The following is a 20,266-nucleotide window of genomic DNA, read 5'->3' on the forward strand; positions in this document are numbered from 1 at the left end:
TGTGGGAGTTTGGGCCCAAGAGGTCAATTGGGGATCATTGCTGAGTTTTAAGCACAGCTGTTACACTGTCAGATTTGTGTTTTCTTCCAAAGTCTTTTGTCTACAGAATTGTGACCACGTGATGGTCACAGATCACTTTCATCCCCTCGTGGAGACTCTCAGCTGTCCTACATATGTCACTATATTTTTGCAGAGTCAGATGGTCTTTCCTGAAATATTTTCTATTGTCATCATTTGTGATCTCCACTATAGCCCTGTCTTTGTATATTTTCTTCAAAATAGGATCCAAGTCAATTTTGGGAGAGAGTGTTTAGATTTTCTTGGTCAAATTTAAGAACTGCAACTGACTCAGTCACTCAACTGATAAGGAAAAGCAAAAAAATAGAGCATGACTTTGATTTGAGAAATAAAATTTTAAAACATGTTGCCTTTTCATGTTTTTTGTTTGTTCATAAAGTGGTAGTATAGTAACATTAAAGAATTTTTTTAAATAAGAAAGAAAAGCATTCACAATGACCTCACTCTGGGTTTTTGGTTGACAAAAACAAAAACCGAATTGAAACAAGCTGAGATGGAGAAAGCACATATGGGCTCAAGTCATGGAAAAATCCAGGAATAGGGCTGGTTTCAGATAAGGCTGGATCCCGAGAGTCCACGAACATCCATCAGCATTTCTCTGTTTCTTAGTTCTGTTTTCAATGTGTGGGCATTGTTCTTGAGCAGGACAACCCTTGGAGTGGCAAGATGGTCACGAGCAGCTCCAGCTTCTTACACCATGGTTTCAGCAACCTCAGCAGTAGGAGGTCTCATTGTTCTTGATATTAAAGAAGAAGAAAAATCCAAGGAAGTGATTCTCATTGGTCTGCTTGGGCCCATGCTTCTCTCTGAATGAATTACCATGGCCAAGGCAATGTGATGACCTATGGAGGCCAGGTCTGGGGCATGTGCCTTACTTTGGATTTGGGGGTGGGCTAACCCCAGGGATCACATGGATTAAAGATGATAGAAAGGTAGTTTTCTCTCCCCTAAATTAGAGTGTTGTTCCCAGAAGGATAAATACACGTTGAGTAGGGAAAATCAATAGAGAGCCACCAAACTTATAATTGCATTCTCCAAACACAATGAGGGCTTCCATTTTCTATGTTTCCTTTTGTCTATGTTCATAAACATTACACATTTATTTAGTAACAATTTTAATGTAGAGTAGACCAGGCATTAGCAAACTACAGCCCAAGAGCCAAATTTGGCCATCACTTGTTGTTGTAAATAAAGTTTTATTGGCACAGAGCCACGCCCATTCGCTCAATGTTGTCTACAGCTGTTTTGATGCTGCAGCAGCACAGTTCAGTAGTTGTGACAGAGACCACATGGTCCTTGAAACCTAAAAATATTCACTATTTGGCCCATTACAGAAAGACTTTGCCATCCCTGGTGTATATTGGAATTGGAATTCTGCTTTTTTTTTCACTTAACGGTTTCTTTCTTCCTTTCTTTTTTTTTTTTCAGAGATTTTTTTTTTTTTGATGTGGACCATCTTTTTTTTAATAAATTTATTTACTTTATTTATTTATTTTTGGCTGCGTTGGGTCTTCGTTGCTGCACGTGGGCTTTCTCTAGTTGCGGGGAGTGGGGGTTCCTCTTCGTTGCGGTGCACGGGCTTCTCATTGCGGTGGCTTCTCTCTAGGTGCGCAGGCTTCAGTAGTTGTGGCATGTGGGCTCAGTAGTTGTGGCTCACGGGCTCTAGAGCGCAGGCTCAGTAGTTGTGGCGCACAGCATTAGTTGCTCCTTGGCACGTGGGATTTTCCCGGACCAGGGCTCGAACCCATGTCCCCTGCATTGGCAGGTGGATTCTTAACCACTGCGCCACCAGGGAAGCCCTGGAACAACTTTTTTAAAGTGTTTATTGAATTTTCCACAACACCGCCCCTGTTTTATGTTTTGGTTCTTTGGCCATGAGGCATGTGGGATCCCAACTTCCCGACCAGGGATCGAACCCGCATCCCCCGCACTGGAAGGTGAAGTCTCAACCCCTGGACTGCCAGGGAAGTCCCGGCTGAACAGTTTCTTGTGAATAATTTCATGTTTTCAGTCTTCATATCCGTTATTATAAATATTGGCTACAGAAATACTTCCACTGGGTTGAGTGATTCTCCTTTAGTCATATGCCCCCAGGTAGAGAGCAATACTAAAGGTTTCCTGTAGGAATCCACTCTTTTTATGCATGTGAGTAAAATGTAGAGGCCTTTTAGGTGCTTGCCCTATGGCCCTCTAAGCTTAACTCTATTGAAGCCCTATGGCCCTCTAAGCTTAACTCTATTGAAGCCCTTGTCAAACTGTGATTATGTTTTCCTTATATAAAATATGTCAAGTGCAGGGACAGTGATTTCTTAAGTATCTTATTTTAATATCTAGCACAATGAAAGGCACTTAATTAAGTATGTTATTTACTACCTGTGAATTTACAAATTCTACTGTTGGTAGTAGAAATCAAATCATCTACCGCCTTACTTAAAACCTTCTGTGGTTCTTCCATTGCTCTTAAGATGAGAGAAAAAAATCCTTAACTTGATGTATAGGTGCTGTGTGGTCTGGCCTTGATTTTCTTCACACGTGGCTTTCTGTGCTCCAGCCATGCTGGTCTAGTTTCCATGCCTCCAGTGCCCCATACTTCTTCCTGCCTCCGGGGCTTTGCACATGCTCTCTGGAGATTATTATCTAAGACAGATGGTGTGTAATTCTTCCTATTCCATAAGCATCACATTCCCCTTCTACATATTTCATCTACAAACCTTCATACAAAGGAATTCACTCACCAAACATTTATGTATTACTATGTGCCACGAACTGTTTTAGAGTGAGAACAAGACAAAAGTAAACAAGACAGGTGCAGTTCTGATCACATGGAGCTTCTCTTCAGTGGAGGCAGCAGACAAGTAATCCATCAGTTATAACACAGAATGACAGGTGGAGGTGCAGGAAAAGAGAAAGCAATGTGGGACCAGAGATGAGGGCACCTGATCAGGTTGGGGAGCTCAGAGAAGACTCTTAGAAGTTGTGATATCAAAGATGCCACAAGAAGGATGCAGATTTGGCAAGTGAAGGGAGGGAAGTATGCTCTTGGTTGAGGCAGCAGCATTTGCAAGCTCCAGAGTTGAGAGATGAGGGATGCTGAGAGGATTTCTGAGTTTGTCAGAGAGCCCAGCTATGGTGTGATCCCCCTGGAGGCTGGGCCAGGCCCCTGGTCCTCTCTCTCTCCGATGGGAGGAGGCAGGTTGGCCTCCAGGCATTCTCAGAGCCTCACATCCCACTGTGGTTTCCCTTTGCTCTCCCTACTCCTTGCTTTCACTACAATCTGATTGTTAGGGTATAGGCCAGGATTACAGTTTGAATTAATATCATGCTTATTTCCTGCAAACTATGACTTAGATCAAGGGTTGGCTGATTGTTTTCTGTAAAAGGCCAGAGTAAATGTTTTAAGCTTTGCAGGCTATTCCAGTCTCTGTCACAAATACTTAACTCTGTTATTAGAAGGAAGCCCTGGGCAGTATGTAAATGAGTGGGTGTGGCTGTGTTCCATTAAAACTTTATTTAGAAACAGGTTTGGCCAGAGGATCAGAGTTTGCTGACCTTTGACTTAGATGATCAGCAACATCTTTATCTATGTCTTGACTTACTAGTTAAAAAAACCCCAAACACCTGTTATTAGTGTTTTCCAAACTGTGCTTTGTAGTCTGGTGTTTTAATGGAATTTTGTAAGACAGAAGTCCCCAACCTTTTTGGCACCAGGGACTGGTTTCCTGGAAGACAATTTTTCCATGGATTGGGGCAGGAGGAATGGTTCAGGCAATAATGCAAGCGATGGGGAGCAATGGGGAGCGATGGGGAGCGGTGGGGAGCAGTGGGGAGCGATGGGGAGTGGTGGGGAGCAATGGGGAGCGGTGGCGAGCAATGGGGAGCAATGGGGAGTGGTGGGGAGCAATGGGGAGCGGTGGGGAGTGATGGGGAGCAACGGGGAGCAATGGGGAGCGGTGGGGAGCAGCAGATGAAGCTTTGCTCCCTCGCCCTCTGCTCACCTCCTGCTGCACGGCCTGGTTCCTAACAGGCTGCGGGACTGTGGCTCGGGGGTTGGGGACCCCTGGTGTAAGAGTCTGCGGAGGTGTCGGAATGATGAGGGCCAAGAGAGGGAGGCCTGACCCCAGGGCAATGGGCATGTTCATGAACCTGACATTTTGAGAGACTGATCTGTGAAATCAGATCTTCTTTATATGTGCGTGCATACAAATGCCTAAGTGTGGTGGTAAAGAAATGGTGACATTTTTTTCCACAGGAAAATTGCACTTTTGTGAATAACTGTTTACTATTTCTATAAGGATAAAGTCCCAAAGGAGTTATCTTCTAGTCTGAAGCAGTAGGAAGATCAGAATTTATTTAGTCTGGACGTGACTTTTGGTTGGTTTCAAGAGAAAATGATGGCTCTTGTAATGATTCAATTTGCTTTTTAGTCAGACCAGCCAGTGTAAGTTTTTGGGTGAGGGTCAAATTCTTGTTTTCTTTTCCCATGAAAGATGTTATTTGAATGACCTTCCAGCTGGGGCTTTTATGGTGTCCTATCCAGTAGCGCTTCTTCCCCACTTGTGCCAGGATTAGGGGTAATATTTCTCTCTTTCCTTCTGGCTGCCTCCCACTCTGTTCAGTCTCTGATTCATGAACTTCTCCCTGACTCCATACTCTAATTTTGTGGCACTCTCTTAGCATCCTTTCACCGTTTCCTGAGAGTGCTTAGCACTGCTTGTCGTGTTCCAGTGGGAAGTGTGAGAGGGATGATTTGTTCGTGTCCAGCTCCCCCATTGGAGAGGAAGACCTACACCAGCAGGGACCACGTCTATCTGGTTCACCATTGCACTGCTGATGCCGGACACAGGGCAGTGCTCAGTAAGAATCTGCCAGACAAATTAGCATTTGTGGCTTTTCACTGGCATGGAATTGTAGAGAAATTTGTAGGGTACAAATGACTTAGAGGAACAGTTCTGCAGTGATGTCAATTAGGAACAACCTGTTAACCTGTAACAGACTACTGACAAATAGTAACTCAAAACCTAAGACCTTTATGGTTTACTCTAGAAGAGGATGTTGTGCTATTGGAATCCTGCCCACCATCACCCCCTTCCCCAACATACACTCACAGTGTTCTCACGTAGGTCACTGGCTTATCACTCAAAGCAGGATTCTCTGCCTCAGGGCTGTCTCTGGACTGGGCCCTGGATGGCCAAAGGGGTTATCTGCTCATTAACACTCTGAATTGGTTTCCTTCCCTTCCCTGTCTCCCCTGCTCTTCCCTACTGGTACTTCCTGGGATCACCTTCCATGTAAATTATTTACACCCAAATGCTGATCTCAGGCCCTGCTTCTGGAGGAAACTGATATAGAAATATTTACTTAACAGAAAGCCCAGAGGTGGACAGTGCTGGGGCTGGTTCACTCAGCATCTCGGCAAGGTGGTCAAGCACCCAGACTTTTCTATCCTTCCCTTCCCCCCTCGGCAGCAGGTGGCTTTGTACCTTCAGGCATGTTCCGTCATGATGACAAGATGGCCACTATAGCTTCAGATAATGCACTCGCACCTGAGCAACCAAAGTCGGAAGCGCTGGGCTGGGGGTAAGAGTGGAGGAGCGGCAGGTGAGGGGCTCTCTCTTCACACGCTCTTGTTTTTGAAACAAGGAAAACATGTTTCCCAGAAGGCACCCCTTTGTGTCTCATTGGCCAGAATTGGGTCACATGACCTGCACTTGCCGCAAAGGAGGCTGGGAAGGTGAATCATTGGTTTTTTTTCAGTCTCTGGGGTGGGAGGCGGGTCTGGCCATTAGGAACAGGCATACAGAGCCGTCACGTTCACTATAGCCGGGTGCACCTCCCCCTTTTAAAATATTTTGTGGCAATGGGTGGTGAGACCACCAATCTCTTTGTCAGTTAAAGGTGGGAATACACGACAAAAAGTGCTTCTAGAAAGGAATTTTAATCTGTTCATGGCTGAAAAGTTTAAATTTTACAGCAAAAGTTTGAAGTCTCTGTAAACGACAGAGATGAAAAGGTCGGCATTTAAATCTGTTTCCTTAACAGATGGCTCCCAGAGTGAGCCGAGATCGGAATTCACTTTCTGGGCTCCGCCACTCTCCATAAAGCTGGTCGTGTGGTTTATGACATCAGCAGAGCCCCAGAGTGAATTACAGCTTGTCCTTGTATTCACTGTGGTGCCATCTATTATGCTACTGTGTGTAATGTTGATTAGGAAGGTGTCTTTGATAGCTCAGTGGAGGAAAAAGGACTCACTTTAACCATTACAGTAATGGTTAAAGACAAAGGTACATAAAGAGAAGGCTGGACATTAACAGCCTTTTGCATTTTTGTGTGTCTGTGTATGAAAAGGAAGAGTAAGATTAGATCAAGTCATCAAAAAAGGACGCACTCCAAATTTATGAACAAAGACTTTCCTGTCGCTCCCCACAAATAATTCCTAGTTGAAGTCTACGTGTCTCCTTAATAAAATTGTGCTGCTTACCTAGTGCTGGGTGAAACACATACACTTAACCCATAATTTTTGAGTCTTGAAAAAAGAGCTGTCTGTCACTCTTGGCACTGAAAGTCAAGGTCATAGATCAAAGTTCATTACAAAAAACCAAAAGTCAAAATTATTTTCTTCACGGGAATTTTACTGGGTTAGATATTGCTTGAAACAGCCATTGGTTTTAACTGGGACACTTTTTGGGTAATAAAATTCTAGAAATGGTATTTGTGTTAACATTATTTGACCAGGAAGAGTTAAGATTTAAATAATTGTTGTAAAGACAAGCCTCTTCGGTAAACTATACACAGTGCTTCTCAAATTTTGGGGTATACCAGATGCTTAGACCTTTGGTCAACTTGCTGAATCAGAGTCTCGGAGGGTGGGGCAGAGACGCCTGCATTTTTAATAAGTTCCTCAGGGAATTCTGATGCGTCCTACCAAAGTGCTGTGTTGCCGCCAAGGAGCTTCTTTTAAAAAGTCCTCATCCTATTCTAGATGCATTTACCAGCCGCTGTGCTAGGCCTTAGCGGTTAGACCTGTCCAGCATGGTATCCACGAGCCACATGAGGTTATTTCAATTTTAATTTACATCAATTAAAATGAAATAAAATAAAAATTTAGTTCCTCAATTGCATTAGCCACCAAGTGTTCAATAGCCACATGTAGCTTAGTAGCTAACATATTGGACTGCAAAGATCTAGAACATTTCATCATTGCAGAAAACTATTGGACAATACTGGACTAGACAGTAAACAAAGTAGATACAATTTCTGCCTCAATGGAGAAAACAGATCAGTTCCCACCCCCCCATAAACGGACAAATCAACAACTACAAATTCTGTTTTATGAAGGAAATGAAGGGCTGTGACTAGGACTGTTACATGATTTGTGGCGCCCAGTGAAAAAGTGAAAATGCAGGGCCTCTTGTGAAAAACATTAAGAATTTCAAACAGCTATAGCAGAGCATTAAACCAAGTCTGGGGCCCTTCTGAGCAGAAGTTTTACACCCAACAGGGCTGCAATATACTAAAATCAAGGGCGGGGGGGTAAGGATGTCACAAATGCTCCTACCAGCAAGTGACAGTCTGAGTTGGAAAGACGAGAAAGAGCTAGAAATGCAGAATACACAGGAAAATAAGGTTTTGGGCAAAGGGAACAGCCTACAGAAAGGCCCCCGAGGTGGGAAAGATGTAATATTCCAAAACCTGAAAACATTCCAGAGTGGTTTAGGGAAGGAAGGACAGCAGGGGTCAAGGCTGAAAAACGGGTCATGATTGTGTCCCGGCAGCTGGTGGCTGTGCGGTCAACCCCAAATCCCAGTATAAGCTCACTTTCACAGTTCGGCCCACGGCCCCATTTTGGGTTTCCTTAGTGAGCCTGCGAGCATCCCTAACTAGTAAGGAATCCTAATCAGGCAGAATGAAATCCTACTTTTTTATTTTTAAGACAAGAGGAGAGAGGCACAGGAAATGATTTGCTTTGATTCACAATCTGGTGCCGTAGAAGGTTAAGGAAATTGGTGAGAATGCGCCGGCTTCTGAGCACAGACTGGCGCTGGAGCGCCTCTGGGATGGAGCGTTGGGCAGAAGATTCGTGACTCTCCCATGTGTGGAGAGAAGCGTTGCCTTGCACATGCTACTTCCCAAAAAGGTGTTTCATCAACAGAAATGCTGATTCTCTGGCTCCCTGATGCTATATTTAGAAGTGACATTTACATTTCCACAGATCAACAGCCCCGTTTGGATATAGTTCCAAGAGCTTCGCTGTCATAGGGAATGTGCTGGCTTTTCTTTTTCCCTGTTCCCCTTTCTTAGATGTTGGGAATTAGCGAAATTCGGAGGCATCTGTAATTTGGTAGATAAAAATAGCTGAATATGATAAATTTGTACATTTTTAAAGAGGTCACAGTGTAGTATGGTGACTTTCAAAAGGGCTTGGGGGAAAATTTATCCTACACTATAGTTTCTGTCTCATTCATCTACAAAATACCTCTGTGGACTCTAGCTAAAGGCCCCTCAAGCCCTCAAAAGCCTTTCCATTGTTTTTTTTTGGGGGGGGGGGCTAATTTTGAATCTGAGTTTCTGATACCTTAAGGTGGCTTACTTATTGATAGTTTGAAATCAGAGAGAAGTTAACTTCTTTTATTCAGCAGTAAAACATCACTTCATTGAGGCTTTATGTCTGTGCTGTGCTATATATGTGCATATTACTTTGTGTCTGATGGTGTTTAAATATTCTAAGCATTACTTTTTTGACACATTTTCTTCTTGGCAAAATAGTTCTCACAGCTATTGGTAAAAAAGGAAAGGATCCAATTTCTTACTTCCTTGTCAAGAGGATGGACAAAATTGGAAAAGTAAAGATAACCATTGGTGCCCATTAATCTATGGGATTATTGATCTGCCTTTGGTAGTAACATCCTTCAGGCTTCTGGAACCTGATCAAGGGACCCCATAAAATTATGAGCACGTGCTACCATCAGAGGGCAGTGTGCACTCTCTCCAAGAGCCCATAAAAATTATGCGTTTCCCTGCCGTAGCTAAAAGGATTTGTCTGGCAAAGGGCAAACCCATTAGGCATAAACATGCAGCATTTTTTGCTGTTGCCTGTCATAATGGAAACAATGATCTGAAAGTTCTGATTAAACCTGCAAGATTTCCTATCTAGTGTGTCTTCAAGCATATGCTTCTTAAAGTTATTTCTTTTAATTTCCAACTGTACTAAAGAGACAGGAGTTTAGAGCTGGGATAACTTTTTTAGGACTTTGGTAGGGAAAGCTCTCTTGAATCTGTGTCGCGGCACTCATTGGAATACAGATGGTCAGTAAATAATGGGTCTTCATCAAAACAATATCCAAAGTTAAAAAAAAATTGCTTTAATGAAAAAGGAGTTATGATTAGCTCCAAGATGTGCTGGATAGTTCTTATCCACCAAAACCTAATGCAAACGTGAAGAATTGGTGAATAACTTTTTCAGTCCTGGTTTTTCTGAGACGCATAAAAAAGAAATCTCTGTATATATGACCGTTGGTAAGCCAGTAAACAGGCCAGAGAACCCATTTGTACAAACCTGAGTATTTGCATTTAAAATATGGTCACCTGTGACTTTGTCAACGATGGGAATTTGGTTCATCTGTGGGCATAAAATCTCTGTTGGAGGGTGGACCTGGAGCTGGGAAAATTACGATTGCGTCGACTCAGGAGCCAACATCAGCTCGTGGTTCAGGTGTGAGATTGTAAAGGAAAGGGTGTGGTAGACTCGTCTTTCAAAAATTTCAGCAAATAAATTGTTTGCTTTACAACTTCAGGCGCAGTTGTGAGGGGCAGTGTTGTTTTTCTGCTGACTGCGACAGATTGAGCTCTTCTGCTGGGATTTCTCAAGAGGGCAGTAAGGATTCGAGGCTCTTTCAGTATTTTTCTGAAATGACGGATCATCGTCGTGCAGCTGCCATGGTTAGGGAACGCAGCACATGCTCCTGGGCTGGAGAGAGCTGCCGAATGCTCCAGAAAGGAAATGCTGCTGCCTCCTCTTATGTCCTCCAAGATGATATTTTGGGATGATTTCCCCCTTTTCAAAAAGAAATGTATGGATTTATTAATAGAGTGTAAGTATTGATACAACATATATGTATTAATGGTTGACAAAGGATTTAAAAATTAAATGGCTCCTGGGATGGTGCCTTGATGGCTGGGTAAAACCAGGAATGGTTAATCAAGACAGAATAGCTGGGAAAGAGAAGTTCATGTAACCCAGTGGTCCTCAACCAGGGGGCACTTTTGCTTCCAGGGGGCATTTAGAGACATTTTTGATTGTCACAGATGGGGTTCTCCTGACATCTAGTGTGTAGAAGCCAGGGATGCTGCGGAAGACCCCGCAAGGCATAGGGTAGCCCCCTCCACAAAGAATTACTTGGCCCCAGATGTCAGCACAGAGCTTGAGAAACCCTGATACAAACAATCGGGTAGCCAGGAAGGGATTGTGAAAATAGATTATAGAACACTAAAGAAAATCTAGTTTATTTTCAGTGTGTTAGACTCTGAAGATGAAAAGCCAGGAAGTCTGTGATATTCAGGATTGTTTTTCTTGTGCTTCCTAGTAAAAGTGTTAAGTTCTGAGACCCAAGCAAATGTGAGCCCGCTTGGCAAGGGGAGTCGTTGAGGTGGATTTGCTGAGCGGTGGGAGAATGCCTTTTTATATGCTGCTGTGAATTTGGGGCTGGTCTTTGTTGCAGTTCCCTAGATGCAGGGCCTCCAGATGCTGTTTTTTTTTAACCGCAGGTTCAGTATAGAGATGCTGATGTGCCAGTGCAGAAACATTCTCTTGGGAAGGTTCTCAAAATGGGATGTTTTGCAAATGGCAGACTTTGGTTGGATATTTCTACAGCTGCATTTCTCAACCAGGGGTGATTTTGTTCCCCAGGGAAACATTTGACAACGCCTGGAGACATTTTTTTGTTGTCACAAGCAGGGATGGTGCTACTAGGTAGAGGCCAGTGACGCTTCTGAAGATCCTGCAGTGCACATGACAAACCCCTCCCCTCCCCCAATGCAGAATTCTCAGGCTCCAAATCTCAATAGTGCTGAGGAGGAGAAAGCTTGTTCTAAGGTTTCTGGCTTTGCATAATACATCATAATGCATTTTCCTTTCCTTCCTGCTCCAGAGTCAAAAGTCTCACCGTTGATGAAAATTTCCTATCCTCAAACATTCCACAGATGATTTGCTTGTAGGGGCAAAGAGTGGAAATTGCAGGCACTGTGTTTGTAAGGTTGATCCATGCACTGCCAGGCATTTTAAAGGGACAGCTGTGTGCCCAGAAGTAGGCATTTAGACAGAGAAAACGGGTTGGGGACATGCCGTCATCCTGGAAACGCAATGAATTTTCCAAAGACCCAGGTACAGGGCCAGTCATTGCAAGAACTGGAAGGTGACATGGCTTGACAGAAATATGCAGGAATGAGTGGACATGGTAACCTGTCAGGAGAGAGGTGAGGAGAATAAAGACAACATGAAGCGAGGATGAAAAGCTGGCAGTCTGGATGGAGTTAGACCGAAGCGGGTTTGAATCCCAGCTCCACTATTCACTGGCTCGGTGATTTTGAGCAAGCTACTTCCCGTCTCTCAACTGTAGTTTCTGCATCTGTAAAATGGGAATAATTGTGCTCTTTAACTTAGTTTTAATTGAATTAGGGCTTTAAATGTAATATGTATTAAAGAGCTTTGCAGAGTGCTGGGTATCTCCAAGTGCTGAATACATGCTAGCTGCTTTAGCATTATTATCATGATCACTGTGAACACTGTTTTCATTGTTCCAGAATTTTTGTGCTGAACAAAGATTTTACATGTCGCAAAGCATTGCTTATTCGCACCCCCTTTCTACTAATCTGAGAAACTAGAATTTTAATTGTATGATTTTGGGGGTATCTCTTTCATATATCTTTTCTCATATTTTGAAATTTTGTCTGCATAGTGGGAACATTTAAAACCATTAGTCAAAAGATAATTGTTTGGGTTATGTGCTTACTCACATTGAAGGAGATATATTTCTTTTTTTTTCTGTTTGGGTTAAAATAATCAGGAATTAAACAAATAATGTAACAAGGTGAAAAACTATCCTGGCAGGTAGCACTAGAATTTCCCTCATGTAGATAAGCCTGAATTCCTAGGCCAGCAGATGTGGCAGGTGTTTAGGGCAGAAATTCTACACGCTGTGGAACAGCTGTGTGACAAGGCAGAGGGAATGTTTCCGCAGGCACACATGTAGAATGTCTCTGTCCCTAGAAGGGCCACATAGGTTATCGCAGCTCATGATGTATACAGGTAGGGGCTAGCCTCCCATTCAATTGTTCAGCCGCTCTACAAACATTTACAGGGGACCTTTCATGAGTAAAGTGAGGCTCTGCTGAGGCTTGAAGCTAGACAGGAACTTTTTTCTACAAGAAGATTGCAGACAGGTGGGCCATCCCAGAAGTGTCCACGTGACAAACAGGATACCCTTAATTTTATTAGTACTCCTCCTTAAACCACATGTCTGGTCAGGTCACAAAACTGAGGATACACGCCAGAGTCCGTATAATGCCCTCCCCAGAGGTGGGCAGCCTTCACCTGGGAGGGGCCAGAGAATAAATATTTTCTACTGTAGGTCTCTGTTGTTACTACCCAACTATGCCATTGTAGTTTGAAAGCAGCCATGGACAATTTGGAAACAAATGGGCATGACCGTGTTCCAATTAAACTTTATTTATGGATGGTAAATTGTGAATTTCATGTAATTTTCATATAAGAAAATATCCTTTTTTTTTTTTTTTTTTTGCGGTACGCGGGCCTCTCACTGTTGTGGCCCCTCCCGTTGTGGAGCACAGGCTCTGGATGCGCAGGGTCAGCGGCCCTGGCTCACGGGCCCAGCCACTCCGCGGCATGTGGGATCTTCCCGGACCGGGGCACGAACCTGCGTCCCCTGCATCGGCAGGGGGACGGACTCTCAACCACTGCGCCACCAGGGAAGCCCTATCCTTTTTAAAATTTTCCAACCTTTAAAAAATGTAAAAACCATCGTTAGTTCCTAGGCCATAAAAGAACAGATGGTGGGCTGGATTTGACCTGTCCACCCCTTAACCTAGAACATGACAAAGGAGGGAAACCCTACCCTTTCCAAATAAAAATCCCATAAATTCCTACTTTTCTGTCTTTAAGGTGAAAGACACCACCCTGGATATTTGAGGACTTGATTTGATTAACTCTATAGGAATCAGCCTGCCAATACTTGACTACTTACCCACACTGTCTCTGTTGGTACTGCTTGGCCCTGACATTTGAAAACGGGGATGGCTGTGTTCCAGTAGAACTTTATTTACGAAAACAGGCTGATGTGGCCCGCTGGCCCTGGTTTGCTGGTCCCTACCCTCCATGATCTAAACATGCCTATCTCCCCCATTCTGATGTCGTCTTCTACCTCCCACTTTTTCTCTCAATTTGTTCTGTCCCTGTAGGACTTCTGCTACTTGCTGGGTGTGCCAAACCAGCTCTTACCTTGGAGATTTGGTACTTGCTGTTGTGTCAGCTTGAAATGCTCTTCCCCAGGCATCCCCTTAGGTCACTCTGCCCTGCATTAAGGTTCGTCTGTTATTCCTCAGAGATGTCTTCTCTGCTATCCTATAAGATAGCAAGACCTTTTGTCCTGATAGGCACCATCCTTTACTACGCTTTATTATTCTTCACAGCATTTCTTGTCATATATATTTATTGTCTATCTCTCTCGTAGGGTGAGAGTTCCATGAGGGGAAGGTCTTAGTTTTCTTTTCCACTTCTGTCTTATCTTTAGTGCTTAGAAAAGTGCCTGGTGTATAGTAGGTGTTCACTAAATGCTCTTTGAATGCATAAATAAAAATACTTAGAATTTTGCTCTTTGGAATCAGACTGCCATCTCTTATCTGAACCCACAAAGGAGATTTAAGGTTTCTTTTACTTAAAATAAAATTTCAGCTGTTTGGTCTTCCTGCTCATGGAGACAGTGGAATGTTCTGTAGTAACCCTAATGACACAAATATAATGTAAGTCACAAATGTAACATAAAATTTCCTAGCAGCCATATTAAAAGGGTAAAAAGAAAAAAGTGAAGTTAATTTTAATAATACATTTTATTTGCCTAATATATCCAAAATATAATATTAACATGTAATCAATATTAAAAAAGTTACTAAATGGGTATTACACACTGTTTTTGGTACTAAGCCTTCAAAATCCGATGTGTATTCTATACTTGTGGTATTTCTCAGTTTGAATAAGTCACATGTAAAGTCTTCAATCGCCATATTGGTTAGTGGCTACTATACTGGACAGCACAGGACAATAGAGTTTGATTCAGGACAGGAGACAGCATAGTGCCCTGGTGACTCATAAGCAGTTCTTCAGTAGCAGTTAAATACCTGATTTTGGCCAACCTTCATTGTGTTGTAGTCTGCCAAAGTTTTGGGATAAACCATCGCTGTCAAAATTTATTGGTGCTCAGGGGAAAATCAAGATTTCTGTAGTATAATGCAACGCTATAAATTAAAACGAATGCTTTTTAAAAAATTATGATGTTACATCATGCTTTGAGGTAATATAATGTGACAGGTTGTAACTTTTGTAAGATTGCCTTAATGTAAAGCAGGAAGTGAGTCTGAGAAAGTTTCCATTGCCCAGGACTTGAGAATCTGGGCCACGTTTCAGCTGGCCACGATAGTGTGCCACTGCTCAGATGTTGGCGCAGCAGATTCCAGCTGAGTCCTTAGTTCAGTTTGGTGTGGCCCTTGTGTGGTTCATGTGGATTTTAGGTTTATTCTAAGAATCTCCCAAGGATTAAGAGGGAAATGAAGAGAGATCTTTGTAACAAAACCACTCTACAGGGTTATATGATTTTGGAACTGGAGTCCCCACTGGTCTATATGGCATGACTGGCAAATAAATTTCATCTCAAATGCAAGCTGAGATTGGTGTTTAGTGGTTTTCTGGGGTCCTGTGTTAAGAAAACTTCTGAGGATGCCTCTGGACTCATATGAGAGAGTATCTTATTCAACCAGCAATGTTTGCCATGGGCATGGGAAAGGGATAGTTGCCGTTTATATGCTATGTATTTGCCCTTCCTGACCTAAGGTGTCTATTTCCTGCTTCTGGGGTGGGCACATAACAGGAGTTTCTTTTTCTGGGCTAAGAACAGTGCCCAAGTAGGGGTGAGGGTCCTGCAATTGGGTTGAACTAGAGGCCAGCTTACTTGAGGCAGCCAGTTGGCTAGAAAGCTAGAACTGTGGTCAATGCCTTGCTGACCTTGTTGTGTGGGAAACAGTCCCCAGTGCTACGTCTTGAAGTTGAGGCTGGGATGAGCACAGGTCTGGACCCAGAAGGATTAAGAGAAGAATGGAATGTGTTATATAAAATAATTGGCATAAGCAATTCTGACTAGAGAGGGAGAGCTTGCAGGGCAATGGGCTTCATGGTGATCCAGATTGCTTAGTAGTGTCTGCCTGGAGCTCTGTGTTGGAGGGATGCTGAGGTTGTAAGTGTTTAGGGAGAAAAAGACTTATGATTGATTAGTAATGTCTGCCGTGGGTGTAGAAGATGTGCAAACCAGCACACATGCTACATAATTACAGCCTCTGATTTAGAGGCATAGTGTGCTGGGATTCAGAGAGTCATGATTGATTGTTAATGTCTGTTATGAGTATAGGAGTTATGTAAGACAACACACACCTCATTGTATATTGGCAATCTAATTTAGAGGTGTGGTATAGGGATGACATAAATACGTTCCCTTGTTGTCTTTGACAGGTGCATGTTTTGTTTTCTCTCTTTACATTTACATTATTTGTCCATTTGACAGATGCCCATTTAGTTGTCTAGGTCTATGCTGGAGCTAAGCTATACTCATTCAGTATTAAATGAGTCTCCCCAAAACTGGTAAGTGCCATCAAACAGGTAGAAGAAAAGGGCCAAGGAGTTTAAGAACGGCTTCATGAAGGAGGTGGCATTTGAATGGTGTATTGAAGATTGGGCAGATTTTCAGCATGTGGGAATGAGGGAAAGAGCATTTGGGTGGAGGCGACAGCACAGGCAAGAAGGTGTGTTAGGAAAGCATGCGTGTGTATGGGGAACAGTGAGTAGGTGAGTTTTGCAGGAGTGCTTCCTGCATAGAAAGAACAGTGAGAGAGAAGATGGAGGAAGTTGAATGGGGTAGATTCTGGGGGGCCTCAAATGCCAAACTAAAGAACTGGGACTTAACAAACTGACCATATTGAGTGATTTGGAATATTCAGTAGCTTCTGTTTGTGTGGACTGAAGAGGTACCAGGTAGATGCCTTTACCACCTGGCATTCCCACCATCATAGCTTAAGCCCTCAGGGCTTAACATAATTTATTTTCAAGAGCCTGCAAATGTGTGACAGGATAAAAATTATATTGATTATAAAATGTTCCCCCATCCTTTCCACATTCCTTGCCTCCTAAAGAAGACTGTGGCTTGGCTTCATTCTATCTCCTCCCCTTTTCTGCCCTTCAAAGAGGGCCTTATGCCACGTAGGTCTTTGCGGTGGAGAATAAAAAGGAAGAAAAGGAGCAAGATTGAAATAGGTGTTTGGTGAATTGAGCTGGAGGATGGTTTCCGAGTGGTTTGAGGTGAGAAGTCGGGCTGTGCAAGGCCATGGGGGACACAGGAGAAATATTTAAAGGGTTATTTCTTGCAGTCAAATGTAAAGGACTGGCATAATTCTGAAATCACTTTTGCTTGCGTGCAATGGGTTCCTTTAACTGTGACATAGATCGGGGACAACACAGGATGGGTCCTGGGTCCCAACTTCAGAAACGTTACCCATGGAGGCCACCTTGGGTCACACTTCCAATCCTCATCAACCACTAGGAAGATGCTCATCCTGTACATCAATTTGGTTCTCAGGTCATCCTCAACGGGAAAATTCTCATAGAGTCGAAACTACCCCTGGGGGCTTCCCTGGTGGCGCAGTGGTTAAGAATCCACCTGCCAATGCAGGGGACACGGGTTCGAGCCCTGGTGCAGGAAGATCCCACATGCCGCGGAGCAACTAAGCCCGTGAGCCACAACTACTGAGCCTGTGCTCTAGAGCCCGCGAGCCACAACTACTGAAGTCCACGTGCCACAACTACTGAAGGCTGCGCGCCTAGAACCCGTGCTCCGCAACCATATAAGCCACCGCAATGAGAAGCCTGTGCACTGCAATGAAGAGTAGCCCCTGCTTGCCGCAACTAGAGAAAGCCTGCGCGCAGCAATGAAGACCCAACACAGCCAAAAATTAATAAATAAATAAATTAATTAATTAAAACAAAACCAAAACGAAAAAACTACCCCCAGAAAATCCCCAAACCAATTACATAACAATACAGCATCTTTCAGTAAGTCCAAACCAGCCAGGCTTTCCTCCAGGGTTAGTATAGGATCACAGATTCTTCGGTGGAACTCCAGATGAAAGAGCTGGCTTGCGTTTAGAGGCACAAAATCTACGGTCAGCAGGGTGAGATGCGCACCTGTGGGAGGGACGTGCTGATGAATGACAGAGGGGAGCTCAGATTTACACCTCATTCTCACACCTGTTCTGGGCACACGCTCACTGAGGAAAACGGGGAGCAGACTTAACCAGCATGCACGGTTTTCTTCCTTTCGGCCTCTGTCTTGCTCGACCCAGCACATCTTGTAGATTTGGCAGGAGCTGAATGCATGTAGGATGTGACTCTATAGCATGATATTATCATGAACACCCAGGATGGCTTCATAGGACCATGACGTGGAGGGGGAGGGTCAGGAAGTCCCCACTGCAGGCTGCCCACTGCCCATCCCGTTAGCACAGAGAAGAGCATCCAGGATGATTTTGGTGGTTGGAGAGAAAAGTAAACTAGAGTTTAAATGTATTCTTCACTTTCAGTGCTGATTCCTAATTTCTACATAAATACAAGCCCTGGCGCGAGGACAGAGGCAGAAGCGTCATATGTATGTGCCCTCCCTCTGGAAGCCAGCTAATAATTTCTCATTAGCAACAGTACGTGAAAGAGACTGCTGTTCCACTGGAAGCCTGTTGACTGTGATAATTGTGTTTGAGTCTGGAGACCTCACCTGGTACCTTCCTGCCTAGGTAGGTGACGTTTTGGAAACTGCATAAACTCTGCATGACCATGGAGGAAGGAGGAACCTATCTGCCCCTCAGAACATGGGACATGGGTGGGGGAAGTGTGCTCTCACAGCCAAAGCCATAGAGATGATGGCCCCATTGTTTTCCTGCCAAATGTGATGTGACCAGTGGGGAGGAATCTGGCAAGTTCTTCTTACATTCTACGTTTTCCTGTTCTCTCATTTCAGTCCAGCCTTTTTCTTTCACTTTTGGAGTTCATTTCTATCTTGCTTTTTCCTCCCGAGCTGCCTTTGTGTAGCTGCCAAAGGAAGGCTTGTGCTTTCGATGGGAAGAGAGGGTTATCTGCTGCCTTCAGCGCCCACACTTGCTCTGTGAGCTCCCTGACACGGGGGCTGTTCGAGGCATGTGATAAGCATCCCCCCGCTGTCGGAGGCTCCCACCATACAGCTCTTCATCCTCTCTGTCACAAGGCCTGCTGGGACCCCACGTGATGCACAGCAGGAGTTCTTAGAGGTTGGCTTCTCTGAGGGTGGGGAGAGCTAAAAAAAAAATGCCTACCTGACCATGACCTTGAGAGTCAGAGAGGGCAGAAAATTCTTTTTCTTAGAAGTCCTGACTTCTTTTGGTTTCAATAGTTTGTATACTGGTTAGGCTGGAACATATCTAGACTTCTCCTGCAAATTCTGTCAGTGGTCTAACTTTCTGTGCCCTTGTATTTAGGGAATTGTACACAGTGGCGGTATTAAAACTACTAAACTGTAGGCACCAACCAGTCATAAGAGAAGCCCAGTCAATCAGAACAGGTGCTGGAAATGAACAGTTGGCATTGCCTTGCCAGGGTGTGCCTGCTGAGTGTGGCCTTATATGTACCCCACGCTGCTGGGGCACTTCCTGTGCCATTGAATCACACAGCTGTCTTAGGGGCTAGTGGAGTCCATCCTATGTGCTTTTAATATATATCAATCAAAAGTATATAAAGCAAAGGAGAACAAGAAAAAAGCAATCTAAATAAGGACGCTCACCAGTCTATGTAACACTTAATGCTCCACACAGTGTGAGATGGGAAATGAGAATTTGCTTTTCCTTCGGTTGGTCTCAATTCCTGCATTTCACTTAGAGAGTGGGCATCTCACCCTGTTTGCTGTGGTTCTAGCATTTAAAGAGGCATATTGGTCGTATAACATGGCCTTTAAGTGCTAGTGAGCTCTAGAATGGACCAGAAAAGTAACCATCTGTTTCAATTCTGTAGAAAAAGGATCTGCGCTGGGCTTGCTGGGAGATGGTGTATAGGTGTAGTTGGTAGGTAGGTGTAGGCATGACACCCTTTTAAGGATAATTTGGACCATTTGTAATTTGCGCTTTTTGTGCTGCCTCTAGAGCCCAACTCCTGTGCACGTTGTCTCTTGACTGTGTTGGCATCTTGTACTTGGCTAACTCAGATTTAGAGAGGAGTGTAAAGCTGCCTTCTAGGAAAATGGAAGTCAACATGAGACCATTCAAAAGTATCCTCCTCTTCTTAAGGTCACTAGTCATTTGGTTTCTAGACCAAATAAACCCCACATTTCATCATTCTACCTCTTCCCATGATAATAAACCAAGATAATCCCACATTTCTGATGGTTTCTAGCATTGTGTCCCTAGAGTAGAAACAATACAGATTGTGTGTTCAACATCTGGATCATTCATTTCACACCTCCCACAGGAATCTCTTAGTCCGTTAACATCTGGATTTCCCACTTGCAAACAAACCCCAAATTACACAGGAGTTTAAGTTAGACTTTCATCCAGATAAATTGTCTCACAAATCGGGAAGGAGAAAAGTGATTTTAGATTTATTTGCAGAACAAGGGCTATTATAGAGGTAGGTACTCCATCTTTTATTTATTTATGTTTTGGCTTCAATATTTTGGGCAAATTTGACTTTAAACTTAGTACCCCATCTAAAATTTTGATCCTTAAGTAGATTTCAAACAGAATGTATCAATAACAAAGTCATGTGTATGATCTGTTGGCTAAACAATACTGGGCTTTTCAGAATTAAAGCATCCATTTGTGATTTACCTACATTAAATAAGAA

Source organism: Globicephala melas, chromosome 15, assembly GCF_963455315.2.
Source record: "Globicephala melas chromosome 15, mGloMel1.2, whole genome shotgun sequence".
In the NCBI taxonomy this organism is placed as follows: Eukaryota; Metazoa; Chordata; class Mammalia; order Artiodactyla; family Delphinidae; genus Globicephala; species Globicephala melas.